The following is a 6,047-nucleotide window of genomic DNA, read 5'->3' as shown; positions in this document are numbered from 1 at the left end:
GCTTTTTTTTTTTTTTTTTTTTTTTTTTTTTGCCTTGGCATAGAGCAAGTTCATTACAAATCTGCTGTGTGACTGATGGCTTTGAAGAGATAAGGCAGAGGGGGAAAACACATTTGGGAAACCTATGAAACTCAAGAGACAGGTTGACAATTAAACAGGCAGTCAGAGAGATGACGAAGGATAAGGAGAAATAGATGCAGGGGTAAATATCTTTTCCATATTCTCTTTTATAGCTACTGAATAAGTATTTTTATTTCATGATAGTTTTATCTGGAAGTAATGCCATAGGCTAAAATTCACTTGATGTGTTTTTTGGTGTGATCCACGCACTTTGATGACATTATTTCAGTCAGATCATCATGGATGTATTTGATGTTCAGGGTGGGGAAGACATTTCCTTTTGCTGTTAGAAAAGGTAAAAGAGTTTGGTGCTGAATTTGATTTACTATAATTGCTGATCACTGGATAATGTGGCAGTGTATATAAGAAAGATTTCAGACGTAAAAGCAGATTGAAAGTGTAATGCACATTCTAATGTGGTGTGTATTATTTACAATTATTAGTGACAGATGCAGAGCCTGGGAATCTCAGAATCTTTTGTCCCCCAGGTTTAATCATACTGGATGTAGTAGACCACATACATGGTTTGCATAGGCTAATTTACTGAAGTGTTTGACATCTAGAAATCAGACACACACATACAAACACACACACGCACACACACACACACACACACACTCCCCTAAAGCTGCATTTTCACCACAAAGTGTCTTGTGTAAATGACTTTGTCATATGCATATACCTAAATGGATGTTAAAAAGTCCTTATTTTGCTGGGCATGGTGGTGCAAGCCTGTAATCCCAGCACTTTTGGAGGCCCATGTGGGCAGATCACTTGAGGCCAGGAGTTCCAGACCAGATTAGCCAACATGGCGAAATCCCGTGTCTACAAAAATTACAAAAATTAGCTGGGCATGTTGGCACATGCTTATAACCCTAGCAACTTGGGAAGCTGAGAAATGGGACTCGCTTGAACCCAGGAGGCAGAAGTTGTAGTGAGCCAAGATTGTGCCACTGCACTCCAGCCTGGGCAACAGAGCGAGACTCCAACTCAAAAAATAAAATAAAATAAATAAAACAAAATAAAATTTAAAAATAAATGAAAAAAAAAAGCCCTTGTCTTTCCCATAGATGGGTATTTCTGTACAGATGAAAAGATTTTTTAAAAATGTGCTTCTGGGTTATGATGGAAGTAGGATGCTTCAGAGAAGTAAGTAGTGGGTAATGAAACAGAGCAAGGGCCCCAGAGACAAAGGTTTGACAGGCTGCAGCACACCTGACGAGAGCACCAGCCATTCCTTCTCGTCTTTGGTGGCTCTTCTGTTCCTTTCCATCACCATCACTCATCTCCCGCCATTGCTTTTATGTCATAACAGAAATATTTATGATTGTATCCTGCTTGTCTGAGAGGAGGGTGTGTAGGTGGTGGACGTGCTTGTTACTCCCAGCCCTGAGGCCCAAAACATATTGCATGAATTTTACTTTTAGTTTCCCATTGGTCTTGAGGAAACCATTCTAAATAACATATGCTATGCTGTTATTCCTCTGTTCACCCCTCCCCAGCATCTTCCTGGGCTCCTGCTGACTCCGGAATAAAATCCCAGCTACTCAGGTCTCCACCTTGTGGTTCCTGCCAATCTCTCCACTCTTGCTTCTGGCCATTTTCTTTTCTTTCTTTTTTTGAGACTGAGTTTTCCTCTTGCTGCCCAGGCTGGAGTGCAATGGTGTGGTCTCAGCTCACCGCAACCTCCGCCTCCCAGTTTCAAGTGATTCTCCTGCCTCAGCCCCTGGAGTAGCTGGGATTACAGGTATGTGCCACCATGCTCAGCTAATTTCATATTTTTAGTAGAGACAAGGTTTTTCCGTGTAGGTCAGGCTGGTCTCGAACTCCTGACCTCAGGTGATTTCACCCGCCTCAGTCTCCCAAAGTGCTGGGATTACAGGTATGAGCCTCCGCGCCTGGCTGCTTCTGGCCATTTTCATTACACATTTACTTGAGTCCTAATGAAATGTCTGGTTCTTGAAAGCACTTGGCTGTTTTATTCCTTTGAGCACACTCTTTCTTCTGACTGAGATGCCCTCTTGGCTTGTCACCATCTAACAAACATCTATCTCCACTTTCCTCTAGTCTTGGGTACAAGTATGACATCCTCTGTGAAATTTTTCATGTACTCAGAAAGAATTGATCACTCTTTTCTTCTGGCGACACCTTACCTTTTACTTCTACTTTGAGTTTAGTATCTTTACTGAATTTTTAAAAATTTATGTGTCATGATCTAGGTGATTGGGTACACCCAGCATCTATAAACCTGCCCAGCTAAAAGCTAGTGATCACTTTATAAACGTTTGGCGAATAAATGGATATATACATCCTGGTGTTTGAATTCAGGTTAAAGGATTTCAAGACTGCATATCTGCTTTCTCAGTTAAGGATGTACGCTTTTCCTTAGAAAATAAAACCCTAAAGAGACGATGAGTTAATACAAATTCACACAAGATTTAAAATAAAAAGGAACCAGACAGAAAGGTGTTGTGGAACGGCATGCCTTATGATAAGAGCAATGCAGTTTCTTGTCACATGTTATCATTTCCTTCACAGTTCATTGTTCACGAACATTAACATTATGACGTATAAGCAACGGGTCCCTCCAAAATCTACCTATCATTCTGATTTTATTTTTAAGCACAAATGAAATACTTTAAGGCAAACAAAAGTGGCAATTAAAATGTCTTTAATATGTACAAATGGATGCATCATTCTAGAATTGGAAGTTACTATCTTTTGATCATCTAGAAAGCCTCTTATGACTTGTGCCTTTCTTTTTGTGTGTTTGTTTTTAATTTTTTTTTCCCCAGTAATGGCTGGAGTGGCTGAGTTAGGTTTGAGTCTGAAGCAGATGGTGTTTGAAACTGAGTGAGACACAGGGGGGTGCTCTCCCACTTGGGCAGGTGTGTTACAGTGTTGAACCAGGGATGAGGTGAATGCAAGGAGTATGGATAATAGAAAGTTAGAATCCATCTACTTTTTAAAATTTCATGTATTTCTTGTTGATTCAAACAGTCAGCTTATCAAAGTGTTTAAAACTTTTTGATTCTCTCAGCTTATGTTAGTACCAGAATGAGCACATCAATGACAAGTATCACATGTGAAATTGCAGAAGCCAAGGGCTTTCTACCATTTTGAAAAATTAGAGCGGTAATAGAAATCTCAGTGCTGCTGGAGCAACGATAATTATTTGATGATCCATGCATCAGAATAATTTAGGCATTTAGTGAGTGCCATATATTTTTTATAAAACCCGCATTTCTTTTAACATAAGCCATTTTGAGGGGTGGTAGGTATTGAAATTCTCATTTGAGGTACAGAAAATTATTTCAAAGTGTAGCATTAAGATGAAGAAGGGGTCAGAGTTTAAATCATCGTCCTGATACCATGCTAATTTACTTCATCAAATAGACTTCATAAATATCTGGTGGAAGATTGAGGCCACATAAATATTGATGAAGACCTTTTTCTATAAAGAATAATAAAGTATTCGTTAACAGCAAGATGTCTGACTGAATTTGGACACTTCGTAAATGCTTTATCGGAACTCACTATAGCTTTCCCAATTTCTCAGTTTTTATCATTATTCTAGGTGGGTGCATATCTGATTTAAAGAAACTGGTTAGATATGCAAGCGTTTCTTTTATCTTCTTAGAGAAAAAATTAATTTCAAGCATTTTTTTTTTTTGATGGAGTTTTGCTCTGTTGCCCAGGCTGGAGTATGATGATCTCGGCTCACCACAACCTCCACCTCCTGGGTTCAAGTGATTCTCCTGCCTCAGGCTCCCAAGTATCTGGCATTTCAGGTGCCCACCACTGTGCCCAGCTAATTACAAGTAGCTGGGATTACAGGCACCTGCTACTACGTCCAGCTAATTTTTTGTATTCTTAGTAGAGATGGGGTTTCATCATGTTGGCCAGGCTGGTCTTGATCTCCTGCCCTCAGGTGATCTGCCCGCCTCAGCCTCCCAAAGTGCTGGGATTACAGGCATGAGCCATCGCGCTAGCCTTCAAGCATTTTTTTTTAAGGTATTATTAGTATATAAAAGAGGAATGCCACCCACTCTTGCTCTCAGAAGATATTTTAAGAAATCTGGTTAGTGGGTTCATTGTGGAGCAAGGCAGATCCAGAGATGAGGATTCAAGTTCAAGCTGGTGGTTCCTGGAAATGCTGATAATGAAGTAGAAAGGGGAGGAGGGGAAGGCCTCAGAAAATCAAGAAAACACCTGTTTCCAAGCAAGTCTGCAATGAGAGATTGCCGCTCCATCCAGATGGGTTCTCCAGGAGCCAAAGCATCATAAGTGGATCTGCAACATCCCACCTCAAGGGCGAGGCAACTGGGGCATTTTACACCGACTCCCAGGCTCCCAGTCAGTTATCGGCTGAGGGCTGCTCCTGGAGACTCTTTTTCCCCTAGTGCTGTAACACGCAGAGTCAAATGTTAAGACTAGAGAAGGGCCTCAGGCAAAGAGAAACAGACACTGCAAGCTGAAAAGTAGCCCTGCAGGCACTGACATGGTAAGGCCCAAGGGCATATGGCCCTTTACAGTTTCAGCTCCATCTGCTGCAAGCATTCAGTCAGTCAGGAATGGCTTGAGTTTCTTAGATACTAATTTCTACTGTGATAATGGTGAAATACCCTCTGTGGAGAATAAACATGCAGCAGGACTTCCCGCAATATCAATAGCAAGGCCATCATGATGGCCTCTTAAGCAATTCACAGATGATTCAGGAGTGTTAATCACAAACCATTAGACAAAGACTCTGGAAAGCACCTTATTCTTGGGCAATATCTCACAGGCATTCATACAACAGTCTTAAAAATTTATGGCTGGGCTTCGTGGCTCACACCTGTAATCCATGTACTTTGGGAGACTGAGGCAGGTGGATCACCTGAGGTCAGGAGTTTGAGATCAGCCTGACCAACATGATGAAACCCCATCTCTACTAAAAATACAAAAGATTAGCTAGGTGTGGTGATGGGCACCTGTAATCCCAGCCACTTGGGAGGCTGAGGTGGAAGAATTGCTTGAACCTGGGAGGTGGAGGCTATAGTGAGCCAAGATTGCGCCACTGCACTCCAACCTGGGCAACAAGAGCAAAACTCCAGCTCAAAAAACAAAACAAAACAACAACAACAACAAATTCATCAATGGCAATGTAATTATTGCAAGGTCTTGTAATTCATGTTGATGAATATCTAATAAGTGTTTCATGCATATGTGTGGAATGAGTCATTATCATTATGACTCTTCTTGCAAATTCACACCATGTGACTCTTACTCTGGAGAGCATGAATCTACTCCCCAGGCCAAGTTGTGATTGCTTTCTCTGAATTTACCTGCAGAGTTGCTAGGAAGTTTGCATCTTGGACTCTGCTGACTGTGCTAAGGAGATTTATAGGAGCCTGATAAACAGCACTTATATCACAACAGACTCTTTACATTTCTGCCATGCTGGAATCAAATTTCCTGGCCAGAACCTTTTCTGAGGCCATTTTTTATGTCAAACTGCAGTCCGTCTGGAGGTGGTGTTGAAGATGGTTATGAATATTACAGAGCAAGTGAGGCAATTCATTAGTAAAGAATTTCTGTGAAAATAAGTATAAAGGCAGGGGTCTTGGCTCAATAGTACAAGCAGAAAATCCCCATGAAGAGGCTGGTTTCATTGGCAAATTTAAATGTAACCTATTACAGACAAAATGACTGTTAGATGCTTACTACCTTCAATAATTACACAATTTCAGCTTCCCTTAGTCTTGCTGTCTTATCTCATTCCTATTTATGTTGCTATATATACGTCTTCATAAACCATGCCGGGTTTCTTCGGAAATAAACAATAGTTAATTGATCTGAGAACTTGTGATGGCAAATGTAAAGATTCAAAGATACTTAGGTGAAAGCAAGATCTGTCATCTATGATCTTCACTTTCTTCTCTTTT

Source organism: Cebus imitator, unplaced genomic scaffold (genome assembly GCF_001604975.1).
Source record: "Cebus imitator isolate Cc_AM_T3 unplaced genomic scaffold, Cebus_imitator-1.0 Scaffold34, whole genome shotgun sequence".
In the NCBI taxonomy this organism is placed as follows: domain Eukaryota; kingdom Metazoa; phylum Chordata; class Mammalia; order Primates; family Cebidae; genus Cebus; species Cebus imitator.
This window is presented reverse-complemented; position numbering follows the sequence as displayed.